Raw genomic sequence first — 13862 nt, 5'->3', positions numbered from 1 at the left:
AAGATATCCTTCCTTGGCCCCCACTTACACTCAGTTTTGTCCTCAAGGTGTGTTTTCACGATTTATGTAAAGCTCACAGCTCTGAGGAGTCTGCCGACTCCACGAGTGCTTTTATTAAATGCTCCATTTTTTTATTGGGTCCGTTATCATTTTACATCGGATGGGGGCACAGAGCCTAGAAACACACACTCTTGCTGCCCTCCCCACCGGGCCCTCCACGCCCTTCCCTGCAAGTCTTTGAGCTCGAATCGGCAGTTTTGCGAATGCTCACAGCACTATTTCTATGACCATTCTTTACGACTGTCCCGCCCCTTCCCCAGCCCCCTCGGCCACTCCCCTCCCGGGTCTGCTCACGACCTCCTGCTGTCCTTATCGCCAACTCTCTCTCTAGCTCCCCAGGTCTTTGGGACAGGTGGACACACTTAACATAATATTCCCAAGTTCTCTCCTAAATTATTAAGAGCCATTTATTAGAATGGCTCGAATTCCACTTATTAAAAGCCCTTAAAATAATTGTAAACCACGCTGCAGGTGAGATAGCTCTATAAGACCGAGGCTACAGAGACAGCGGCCCTCTGGGAGGCTGAGTCATAGGAAAGGATGTCACTCAACCTGTAAATGGCCCTCAAGAGCCGGGCGTGGTGGGCACGCTTGTCATCCCCGCGCTTGGGAGACAGGAGGATCGCGCAGGCTCAGAGCCAGCCTCAGCTACTTAGTGAGGCTCTCAGCAACTTAGTGAGACCCTGTTTCCAAATAAAGTATAAAATAGGTCTAGAAGTATAGCCTGGAGGTAGAAAAGCCCCTGGGTTCCACCCCCAGTACCACCAAAAATATAATAATAATAAAATAGAATAACATGCCACTGGATCTTATGCGGAGATCACTGGGGACGCAGGGAAGTTCCCCCTTCCAAGAAACAGGACGGGCAGGAAGCTGACGCAGCCTCTCAGATTTCCACACAGGGCAAAAGTGACAGGGGCTCTCTGCAGGCGAAGCCACAGGGTCCCACACGTAGGAAAGCCTGGGGCTTCTGGAGTTTATTTTTATTTGCCTTTTTGTTTTGTTTTCAGATATCAGGTATTTTTTTACTGTCAGGGCCTTTGGAAAACTTGGTTTGGTTTCTGAGTTGGGATCCCTGAGCAGAACTCACCAGATGTGTACACAGAGACCAGGAAGCTCTGAGGCCCCCAAGATGCAGGGAAAGGAAGAGCGTGGCCAGAAAAATGGGCTCAAACTGGGGTAGATGCCGGGCTCAGGGGTACACACCTGGAATCCCAGGACTTAGGAGGTTGAGACAGGAGGATCGCAGGGTCAAGGCCAGCCTTAGCAACTTAGCAAGGCCCTGTTTCAAAATTTAAAATATATATATATAGAACTAGGGTATAGCTGAGAGGTAGAGGCCCAATAAAAGAATAAAAGAGAGAAAGAGGAGAGAGAGAGAGAGAGAGAGAGAGAGAGAGAGAGAGAGAGAATAGGAAGGGAGAAGGAGGCAGGGAGGGAAAGGGAAAGAAGAAGAAAGGAGAAATAGAGGAGGAAGGGTATGGATGGCGAAAGAGAGAGAAGAAAGGGGAGGAGGGGTAAAGGAAAGAAAAAAATAAAAGGAAAGACGAACACGGTGGGTCCTGAAGCCAGCGGCGGGCAGGAGGTCACCCCTCTACTGTGTCGGGTCTCACGCTGGTGAGCCGAGGCCAGCCTCCTTCTCTGGCCTCCAGCAAGGCACCCAGCGAGGAAGGCCTGGAGCCAGGGTGGGGAACTCTGTGCATTTGAAGTTCAATTATTTCAAGGTTGGTTGACTGACCCAAGAATTCTGCCTGGGTCTCCAGCAGCAGCAGCGGGCGCTCTGTCTCGGGACACGCGGCACCACCCGCCCCCATCCTGCCTGCTACTCACCCAGTAACGTGGTGACTATAGAGGGCGCCCGTGTCGGATCAACCGATAACCCAACCCGGCGGGACCCAGACAGGACGCCAGAAGGGCTCGATGGGAGCGGGGCAGCAGCTTAAATATTGCAAAATAGAGTTTTATAAAGGTACTGTTAGGAAATATACTTTTGGGTTAAAAAAAAAAAGAGCCCAACTACACAAGTATAAAATATAAACATCTTGTCCTTTTTTGGTTTGATGGGGAAGTAGTGTGTGTGTGTGTGTGTGTGTGTGTGTGTGTGTGTGTGTGTGTGTGTGTTTTACTGGGGATTGAACCCTGGGATGTTCTACCTCTAAGTTACAGCCCCAGCCCTTTTTATTTTTAATTCATTAATTAACTAATTATATATTTTTTTATTTATTTGTTGTGGCATTGGAGATGGAACCCAGGGGCTTTCTACCTCTGAACTACACCCTCAGTCCAACTTTATTTTTATTTGGAAAGAGCATCTCGCTAGGTTGATGAGGGTCTCAGTACTTGTTGAGACAGTCCTCAAACCTGTGACCCTCCTATCTCAACCTCCTAAGTACTGGAATTACAAGGGGGCGCCAGCACACCCGGCTTTTAGTTTTTATTTTGAAGCAGCGTCTAAGTTGTCAGGCTGGCCTGAAACCTGCAATCCTCCTGCCTTACCTCCTGCACACTAGGGATATAAGTGTGCCATCATGCCCAGCTGGAACGCTCGCTATCCATTTAGTTTTATTTGTTTATGTATTTATTTATTTATTTTGTGGTAATGGGAATGAACCCAGGGGCATTCTACCTCTGAGCTACACTCCCACCCCTATTTTTTATTCTTTATTTTGAAACAAGGTCTCACTAAGCTGCAAAGGGCCTAAGTAGCTGAGGCTGTCTGCGAACCGCGATCCTCCTGTCTCAGCCTCCCGAAGGCTGGGATTACAAGCGTGCGCCACTGCGACCGGCTTGGAATGCGCATTAGTAATGCTATATAGCACTGTCTGGGGCTGCAGCCACTGACAAGCACTGGTCAGCCATCTATCCCAGCAGAAGGGCCTGCCGGGCCTACCGGTTCTCCCTAGCAGCAGGAGCCATGGGCCCCGCTTACTGGCTCCATCCCCACGTGGACACCCCAGCAAAGGTGCCAGCCCTGCTGAGAGCGGCCTGGGGGGCTCCCCAGGCCTGCAGGTGTCTCCGTGGCCGCTCAGCCACGTGGGGAGTGCAGGGGAGCCCCTAGAGGTGCTGGGCCGGTTCTGTTCTGTGTGATTCTCCATGCCCAGTTGAGAGAAACCGCTCCCCTCCTGCCCCTGCCCCTGTGCTCAGGGGCGCCACCATCTCTCCGAGTACTCACAGCGTTGGTGCCGTGACCTGGAGTCGCGCCTGGGGCCTGTTCTCCATCCGGCTTCTTCTGTTTGGACCAGGGCTCCCGTGTGCCCCTTCTCTGTGACTCTGGCCCAAGTTCCTTCTTTTCTAGCCAGGCCAAGCATATACAAAATTAAAAAATAAGGCTGGGCGTGCAGCTCAGAGATCGAATGCCCCTGGGTTCAATCCCCAGCACAAAAAAATAAAAAGAAAGAAAGGACTTCTAAGAGGGCTAACTAGTCCCCAGCGCATCTTCACTTCTCCCCAGAAAGTTCTACAAGCTGTGCACCCAGCTCTGCTCTGACACCTGCAAGCAGGGACCCCACACCAAGATCCCGGCCGGCCTGAGATGGGGCTCCAGGCGGTACAGCATCCCCCCAACTGGGGAGTCTTTTCCCATGTTTTAAATTTCAGCCAGAATGCCGGCTGTCCTTCGGCCCACAGTGATTCGCTCCCTCTAACTGCAACATTCACCTATTTTGCCCTAAAACGCGTTCTGAGGAACTCTGTCCCATGAGATCCTCCAAGCGTTGGGCAGGGAGGTGGATTCCATGTCGTTTAGCCACATCATTTATGCCATTTAGGATTTTTTCCCTCTTTCTTTTTCTCTTTCATTGATACTAGAGATTAAACCCAGGGCCTTCTATCTCCAGCTACACCCCCAGTCCTTTTTTATTTTTTAAGTTTTTGAAACAAGGTATCTCTAGGCTGTTGAGAGTCTGGCTAAATTGCCAAGGCTGGCTCCAAGCCTGCGATCCCCCTGTCTCAGCCTCCCAAGTACTAGGATTACAGGTGTGCACCACCATGCCTGGCTCATTTTGGATATTTTCAGAGCAAATTTTTGGAGATTTATAATGCATGGTCAAAGGTTCTAAGAAGCCCTACAGGTTAAAAAATGTTTCTCATGGCTCAACCTGGATTTTCCAAACCTATAATTGACCCAGATCCCTTTGTACATAGTATGTCTTAGGGTTTCCTCTACTTGCTGGTACCCAGCGCCTCTGGCCCTCTTTCTAGGTATCAGGTATCACCACGTGGGGAGCACCTGGCCCACAGGTGGCCAGGACATAAAAACAGAGGAGAGAAGCCAGGCGTGGTGGCACACACTTGTAATCCCAGCACTTGGGAGGCTGAGACAGGAGGATCACGGTTCACAGCTAGCTTCAGCTACTTATGGAGGCCTCTGCAACTTAGCGAGATCCTGTTTTAAAATAAAGAATAAAAAATCAGGCCGGGCATGGGTGCACACTTGTAATCTCTGCACTTGGGAAGTGGAGACAGGAGGATCGTGCAGGTTGGAAGCCAGCCTCACTGGCTTAAGAGACCCCGTTTCCAAAATTTTTTTAAATCATATATATTTTTTTTAATCATATATATATATATATATATATATATATATATATATATATATCTGGGTTGGGTTGGGAATGTAGCCCAGGGGTAGAAGGGTTCCATTCCCAGTACCACCAAAAAAAAAAAAAAAAAAAAAATCGGGCTGCGGGTGTAGGAGGTAGAATGCCCCTGGGTTCAATGGTTCAATCCCCAGTACTGAAGAAAAAAAAGAAGAAGAAGAAAATCCAGAGAGGTCACAGGACCAACGCCTTTGCTTCCCACGGGCCAGCGCAGGTGGGTGCGCGGGATGATGTCATGGCTCTCACCTTGGCTCATCAGGGACCAGGTCCTGCAGGCCCTTGGTCAGCTTGCCCCGCCCCGTGAGCCTGGAGCACCCAGCCAGGAGCGATGGGTTTGGAAGGGTGTGGCCGGGAATATGGGCTGGGTCACTGTCTTTGTGACTGGACGGCAAGTTCCCCCCAAGCACGGTACTTATTTGCATCTCTGGCTTGTGTCCCTGAGTAAAAGGAACACCTGTCTCATAGGCAAGCCCTCTGTCCCTGAATGCAAAGGTCAGCCTGATTCCCCAAGGACTACTGAGTCTCAGGGAAAACAAAAACAACAACAACACAGAAAACCTGCTTTCTCCGGGCCCCTAAATCTCCTGCAATTGGTGGAAAAGTGGAAAGGTTGTGCAACAGCGCCCCCCAATGGAGTGAGTCTTAGGTGCAGACAGAGAGGCCTACAACTGCCAGTTCAGGGGGGCACTTGGTTGGGCAGCACACTGCCCGTACATTTTATTTTATTGTTTTATTTTATTCATTTTTGTGGTAATGGGGATGAAAGCCAAGGGCATTCTACCTCAGAGCTCCACCCCAGCACTTTTTTTTTTTTTTCGGATCTGGGGGTGAAACCTAGGGCCATTCAACCTCCGAGCTACCCGCCCCTGCCCTATTTTTTATTCTTTATTTTGAAACCGGGTCTCACTGAGTTGCAGAGGGTCTCACTAAGTAGCTGAGGCTGTCCTTGAACAGCGATCCTCCTGTCTCAGCCTCCTGAATGCTGGGATGACAAGTGTGCACCACCAGGCCCGGCTATTTTATTTTATTTTGAAGCAGGCTCTTGCTAAGTTTCTGAGGCTAGCCTCGAACCTGGGACCCTCAGGTCTCAGCCTCTCAAGTATGAGCATTACCGCTGTGTACCATCACGCCTGGTTTGTACATTAAAGAGGGCTGGGGATGCGGCTCTGGGAGCGCTGAGGGTAGAGCGCCCCTGGATTCGATCCCCAGTACTGGAGAAACAAACAATAATAACAAAATCAAAGAGGAACGCTGGGAGAAACCTTTCGTCTCCTGCCATCAGCGGCAGCCTGTCATGGCGGCTCTATGCTGAGGGGGCTGCGTCCGCCCGACTCTCCTAAACTCGCCTCTGGAGTCCCTGCCTCCTGGGCTCCTCGTCCATCTGCCAGGCCCCGTCCTGCTTCTGTGTCCCATCCGCGCAAGCTCTGAGCTCTGTTCTTCCAGGCTCCTACCCCGAGGTCACGGGCCTCACAAAGCTCGGCCCAGCCCGTGTTACTCCCCAGAACTTAAAGTATCGCAACTGCAGCCGGGCGCGGGGCACAAGCTTGCAATCCCAGTACTTGGAGGCTGAGACCGGAGGATCAGGGGTTCGAAGCAGCCTTGGCAGCTTGGTGAGGCCCTCTGCAACCTAGTGAGACCCTGTTTCCAAATAAAATATGAAAATTGGTCTGGGTACCAATATGAAAAAGTGAAAATATGAAAAATTTGAAAATACAAAATTTGAAAATACAAAATATGAAAAAGGCCCCTGGGTTCCACCCCCAGTACCAAAAAAAAGTTTTGTTTTTTTTTAATTTAAAAAAATTCACATCTGCATCAGGGAAAGCTGGGCTGCCTGATAGACTGAGGGGACTGGCTTCCCATTTAGGGAAAAAAATAGACCATAAGTCCATAAATAAATAAGTTATAAAATAAATAAATAAAAATAAATTCATAATGATTTTCCAATTTTAAATTTCAAAAATAAAATTATAAGCCAGGCATGGTGGCACATGCCTGTAATCCCAGTACGAGGTTGAGACAGGGATCACAGGTTCGAAGCCAGCCTCAGCAACTTAGTGAGTCTCTCAGCAGCTTAGCAAGACCCTGTTTCCAAATTAAAAACAATAATAATAAAGAAAATAGGGCTGGGGGCATAGCTTGGAGGTAGAAGACCCTGAGTTCCATCCCCAGTACCACAAAAACAAATAAATAAAATTATAAAGTATCAGAATTATTATAAGGGAGACCATTTCTGCAAATGAAGATGGAAACACATCGAAGCAAGATGAAACCTGAGTGCTACAAAGAAAAATAATACTGAGAAAGTTTTGAGGCCGGCTTCAGCAACTTAGCAAACCCCAGCACCTTATCGAGATCCTGTTTTGAAATAAAAAAGGTGTAGGGATGAAGCTCAGAGGCAGACGTCCCTGGGTTCAACTCCCAGTGTGTACACACACACACACACACACACACACACACACACACACTCACAGTAAATGTATATGAACATATCTTTTTTTTTTTTTTTTTTGGTGGTACTGGGGGTGGAACCCAGAGGCTTTCTACCTCTGGGCTACACTCCCAGACCTTTTTTTTTTTTATACTTTATTTGGAAACAGGGCTCACTAAGTTGCTGAGAGCCTCACTAAGTAGCTGAGGCTGGCTTTGAACCTGTGTGATCCTCCTGTCTCAGCCTCCCAAGCGCAGGGATTGCAAGTGTGCGCCACCAGACCCAGCTTCTTTATTTTTTGAAACAGGGTCTCACTGAGTTACGAAGGGTCTCACTAAGTAGTCTACTCCTTTTTGTATTTTTTTATTTTTTTTATTATTATTATTTTTTTTGGTGGTACTGGGGGTGGAACCCAGAGGCTTTCTACCTCCAGGCTATACTCCCAGACCTATTTTATACTTTATTTGGAAACAGGGTCTCACTAAGTTGCTGAGAGCCTCACTAAGTAGCTGAGGCTGGCTTCGAACCCGTGCGATCCTCCTGTCTCCGCCTCCCAAGCGCGGGGATGACAAGCATGCGCCACCACCCCGCTGAACATACATTTATAAAAGAGCAATTTACAGTCGGTAAGTCCTCTTTTTAAACCAACTCTCTAGAACAGTCTACCAGTTAATATATGTGTTTTTAAAAATCAGTATTTTTGGAGGCTGGGTGTAATCCTTAACTTTTGTTTGTTTGTTTTGCGGTACTATGGGTGGAACCCAGGGGCATTCTATTCTGAGCTATGCTCCCAGCCCTATTTTTTATTCTTTATTTTGAAACAGGGTCTCGCTGAGTTATAAAGGGCCTCGTAAGTAATAGCTGAGACTATCTGCAAACTGCAATCTTCCTGTCTCAGCCTCCCGTGTACTGAGATTACAAGCTTGCGCCACCACACCCGGCTCCTCCTTTACTTTTTTTTTTCTTTTCCTTTTTCTTTTCCCCTTTGGTGTTACTGGGGATTGGACCGGGGGTGTTCTACCTCTGAGCTACACCCCCAGCCCTTGTATTTTTTTTTTTTATTATGAAACAGGCTGTAAGTTGCTGAGGGCCTAAGTCACATGCTTTATTTTTTTTACATAGATTTAGCTTTGCTTTCATTAAAACCCTCCACTAACAGGACTGCTCGGACACGCCAAGGCTGGCACGGGGGGCACACCGATGTCCCTCCCCAGCTGCCTGGACACGCGCGGGCAGGGCTGACACAGGGCTGACGGGCCTCCCCGAGCCGCGCAGCGCACAGAGGGGGCGGGTCCCCTCCTGTCACCTGTCTACTTTGAAGTCCGGGCTTCACACTTGACAAATACCGCCCCAGGCGACCCGGCTGCTAAAAATAACTGCAGGCTTGGCCGCGAAGGAGACTTCCTGACCGTAAACGCCCGCGTTATAAGAAGTGCCCGCATCGCCTTTCTTTCGAGGTGAGCCTGGCTCATTTCTGTCCTTCCCCAAACCCAGCTCGCTCTCTCTCTCGCTATAAGGTGGCACCTTCTCGGTTCTTTAAACTATTTTTTCCTTTAGGTTCTCATGAAGTGATGGTTCCTGTTTTTCTGAGCTGTCTGTGGAGCCCACGTCTCCACGGGGCTCACCCACCGTCCTTGGTCAAGAGCTAGGAAGCGAGGCCAGAAGTCTTCTCAGAGTGGGGCCCTGCGGCCCGGCAGAGCCCCGGCCCTCTGTATTGTCCTTGAGGTGCGCGTGGTGATGCGGGCAAAGGGCAAAGAGCGGAGGGATGGCGTGGGGCCGGGCAGGCCCTCCATGAGGCTTCTCCTGAGCAGAGCCTCGGCCCTGCGGGACAGTCTCTGACCACCCTGGGCAGGACGCCCTCGCTGGCCCGCGGGACCCCATGTTTCCTTGGCTTTTATCTTTTTCAGTAGATGTACGTAAAGACCAAATTGCCTTTTGAACCTCAGATTCTCTGCAGCTCAGTTAAAGTGAAGAAACTGTGATTTCCATAAATTAAACAAGCCGGGGTTCCCTGCTCCAGGCTGGTGGAGAGGCCATCAGCAGACGGCCCTGGAGCAGCTCAGGACCTGTCCCAAGGCTTGCGTCCAGGAGCCTCCTCAACTCCTGGAGGGGCGCCCCGCGCCCCCACACCCCTGCCCGGCTGTCGCCATTAAGTGCCACCCACCGCTAAGCGGCTCACACAGCGACATGAGGGTGTCGGGCTCTGAAGGCTGGAGGTGCGAGTCACGCCCGCGGGGCCCTGCGGCCTCTGTCCTCCTCCGTCCTCCCTCCTGGCCTCCTGTGCTTTGCTCTGCGTGCGCCAAGGCTCATGGGTGTGCTCCCTGCGAGCGCGGCTTGAAACCATCCCTTCTAAAATAACAGCCTCGCTGGTGCAGAGCCGGTCCTTCTCCAGCAAGACCTCATCCTGGTAATGGCGTCTACAAAGGCCCCATTGCCCCGCCAGGCCCTGTGCTGAGCTGCAGGGACCATGTAGATCTGGGGAGACCGAGTCACCAACACAGGGGTCCCGGGGGTGACTCGCCGCGCCCGGCCCCACTCGCTCCGCAGCCTCCTCCCGTCACACTCTGGCCAGTGACTTTCTTTTCCATCCGGAAAATTGTCCGACCCCATGACAGAGGGAGCATCCGAGGGGACGGGACGGTGACCTGCTCGTTCCTATCGGGAGCGGTCCCTGATCCCGCCGCCCGGCCCCTCGGCCCGCGCCTCGGCCGACTCCAGGTGGCCGGTAAAGACACTGGCACAATAAATGGTAAGTGGGTGGACGCGGACCCTCTTTCCCCTAGAAGGCCAGCACTTGCAGCTGGCGTCGGAGTGGATGGACCTCTCAGGCGGACAGGCCAGTGCAGGGAGGGTGGGCAGGAGGGAGGCAAGATGACGCTCGTCCCCATCCCAACAGCCAACACCATTACACACGCAGGACCAGTGTAGGAGAGAAGGAATAAAGAAACAGGTGGGGGGCGCGCAGCCCTGGACGCAGAGCCTGGTGGGGAGTGCCGCGGCCTCGCTCCCCAAACCAGCTCCCTCCTCCAGGCCTGTCACTCCCAGATTCCTGGAAAATCTTTACATCTGAAAGTTAACCAAACAAGAAACTGTAATTGCCCTGCGCACTGTTAACAAGCCAGACACGGTAGGTATCCTGAGGGAACTGCCATCTAAGGGCTCTCCAGCCTATCGACTGGATAAGCTTACCCCACCAAGGAGATGGGCTTTGAGTGGACACCAGGCACTACCTGTGGCCAGAGGACAGAGGCCGGCCACACAGGCCTTCCCTGGCCACGCTCCCCTGCTTCCTGCAGAAAGCCCCTGAACCCCCAAAGATGCCCCGCTCACTTCTAGGGTGGCCCATGACCTTGAACGTGTACATGCAGCTAGGCATGGTGGCACATGCTTGCAATCCCAGTACTTGGGAGGCTGAGTGAGCGAGGAGGATCGCAGGTTCAAGGACAGCCTCAGCAAGTCGTGAGGCTCTCACCAAGCTAGTGAGACCCTTTCAAAATAAAACTAAAATAGAGCTGGAGCTCTAGCTCAGAGGTAGAACGTCCCTGGGTTCAATCCTCAGTAAAAAGAAAGAGAGAAAAGAGAGAAAAGAGAGAGAGAAGAGAGAGAAGAGAGAGGGAGGGAGGGAGGGAAGGAGGGAAGGAAGGAATGAGTTACTCTGAACAAGAATACACAAACAAGAAAACAAGGGCTATCCCCTTATCCACAGAGACCCTTCCCAGCCCCTGTCTAGCCTGCTCAGTAGCCACGGGTGGCTGGTGGTCCCTGCTCAGGGCAGCACAGACACAGAACATCCCCATCACCGCAGAAGACGGCAGGACCGCACTGGTTTAGAAGGTTCCAGAAGCCACAAGGAGACACCACACAACGTCCCCAGCCCCTGAGAGCTTCCTGCTTCGGTCTCCTCCACTCTCATGGCTGTTCCTTGCCCCCGGGGCGAGATGGAAGGACCAGCCAGGCAGGGGATGCTCCCCTCAGACACGGCGGAGGGCGGCCGCAGAGCCGGGGCGTCCACACACCAGGCCGGAGCCTGGCACTTCCACAGCGGGGGCCGTGGGAGGGCAGCCCCGGAGCGGCCAGAGGCAGATGCTCCAAACCCCCGCAACCTGGTTCTGGACCAAGACGGTAGCCCGGGACGGTTTGATGACACCCGCAAGAATGTTAGAATCTGAATTTCCCGACAGCTGGGGCTGGGGAAAGGGCCCCGGGAGCAGACGGAGTAGAATTTAGAAATTGGAGGATTAAGGAGAGTTCCGTTCTCTCCTTTGTGGACTGAAACTCATGGGCTGAGGACTTGAGCTGCGCCAGTCGAGAGCCTTCTCAGAGGAGAGAGTTGGCGAAATTGGGGTCCGTTAGCTCTAGAAGTCGATCCTCATCGTCCCGCCCAAGACTGAAGTGAGCCGAGGACGCCCGGCGCCAACAGCAGCGTCCCGGGTCCAGCCTGCGCAGCCCGCCCCGGGGAATCTGCCCGAGGAGCAGCCGCTGCCTCCACCCCAGGCCCTTGTGCAGCTGCTCCCCCACCCGGCCTCCTCCACCGCGCACAGCAACGCAGCGCACCAAGCCATGATACTCTCGGGGCCCACAAAATGTTTGCGGCTTGATTTTGATTTTGAAATCCCAGGAGAAACATGAATATAAGCCGGGCGTGGCGGCGCACGCTTGTCATCCCCGCGCTTGGGAGGCGGAGACAGGAGGATCGCGCAGGTTCGAAGCCAGCCGCGCGCTGGCTTAGGAGACCCTGTTTCCAAATAAAAATGTAAAAATAGGTCTGGGAGTGTAGCCCTGAGGTAGAAGGGCTTCCAGGAACCCCAGTACCACCAAAAAAAAAAAAAGAAAGAAACATGAATATAATAAATATGAAAATATAACAATGAACCCAACCTGGATGGTCCCTCTCTAGACCACGGCAGGCAGTCCCAATATGTTTTCATGGGGAAACGGTCAGTATGGCTGCTGAAGCACCAGCCATCCCTTCTGCATTCCAAACAGGAGGAAAGTAGGAAGTGGGGGGCGATAGGTTTAGCCACCTGGAGCCCAGAGGAGTCACCATGAGGCCAGGAGCTCTTGCCGTCTACACCAGACACCTGGCAGGAAGCTCCACTCAGGGACCCTGACACCCTGGCAGACACTCTCAGTTGACCTTCACTTTGATTTCAGCACTAAGTGTGCCTGCTAGCTGCTGCCCAGCTTCCTCCCTCCAAGCCGGCTCAGAGTTCCTAGAAGGCTGCTGGGGCCCGGCTGCCACCTCTGCCTTCCTGACAGGAGGCAGAAGGGGCTGCTGGGCAGGAGACAAGCCCCCCAGGTGCAGACTCCCTTAGGGCTTTTCCAGAATCTCGGGGAGCCGCGGCCCTGCAGCGTCAGCTCCTCCTGGCTGCTCTGTTGTAAAGGAGCCCAGGAAGGGCGGTGTTAACTTGGACGCCCTACGCCAGACACAGTGCGCGGCTGTGACCCTAGTACCTGGGAGGCTGAGACAGGAGGATCGCAGGTTTGAGACCAAGCAACCTGGGCAACTTAGCAAGCCCCTGCCTCAAAATAAAAAATAAAGCAGGGCTGGGGGGTGCTCAGAGGTAGAGCACCCCTGGGTTCAATAGGAAGGAAGGAAGGAAGGAAGGAAGGAAGGAAGGAAGGAAGGAAGGAAGGAAGGATGGATGGAAGGAAGGGAAAACGACACCCGTTGGAAGTTGCTGGGAACCCGGGAGGCAGCGGCAGCGGCGGGTACGGAGGGCGGCTGGGCTGACGTGTCTGGCACCGCCTGCCCTGTGTGTGAGCCTGGGGACAGGTGGCTCGGCCACTGTGGCCTGCGTGGTCACCACAGGTGCTCAGTTTCTGCCCTGAGTTGTACCCATCGTCCCTGCACTTGGGATCAGCTCCTCCTGGTAGTTGCAAAAACACTTCCTAAACAGCAAATTATATCTTAAATGTTGTGTGTGTGTGTGTGTGTGTGTGTGTGTGTGTGTGTGTGTGTCGCATGCGCCATGTATAATACCAGGGATGGAACCCAGGGCATTCTACCTCTGAGCTCCACTCCCAGCTCTATTTTATTGTTTTATTTGGAAACAGGGTCTCACTAAGTTGCAGAAAGCCTCAAAAAAAAAAAAAAAAGGGAGAGTACCTACTAGAGAGAATAGTAATGGGGTCCCTTGTCCTCAGGATTTGGAGCGTTTGGGCTGGCTGCAGACCCCCCTAATCCCTACGGACTCTTCCCCTCTAATTTCTCTGTCCAAGCTTTGCAGCCCGAGGGCGTGACAGGACCTGTGCCCAGAGAGATGGGACCCCGCCTGTCCTCGGCTGTTTTGTTGTTGTTGTTGTTGTTGTTGTTGTTGTTGTTGTTTTGGTGTTGGGGATCCAACCCAGGGACATTCTTTCACCAAAGTACATCCCCAGCCCTTTTTATTTTGTGTTCTGAAACAGGGTCTCTTTGAGTTGCTGAGGCTGGCCTCAAACCCGTGGCCCTCCAGTCTCGGCCTCCCAAGTACTGAGATGACAGGTCTGTGCAGCACGCCGGGGTCCGGCTCCACCACCCTTATCTAAACCAGATGAACCATCCCTAGCAAACCAGGCTGGAATGGTGGGGAGGAGTCAGACCCCGGGGCTGCCTTTAGCCCTGGAGCGATTCTTCCCAAACCCCATTTCCCTGCATCCTAAAAAAGCCAAGGTGCGGGGAAGGGGGACGTCCCCTCCCTCAGAATCCGGCCCCTGACTTCAGGCCTTCCCTGACCATCCCTCACACGCAGAGTGCCAGCTTCGAAGCTCACACCCTCGCCCAAGTCTCCTGCCCG

Source organism: Muscardinus avellanarius (genome assembly GCF_963383645.1).
Source record: "Muscardinus avellanarius genome assembly, chromosome: 15".
NCBI lineage: Eukaryota > Metazoa > Chordata > Mammalia > Rodentia > Gliridae > Muscardinus > Muscardinus avellanarius.
The sequence above is the reverse complement of the archived record's forward strand: the minus strand, read 5'-3'. Positions refer to the sequence as shown.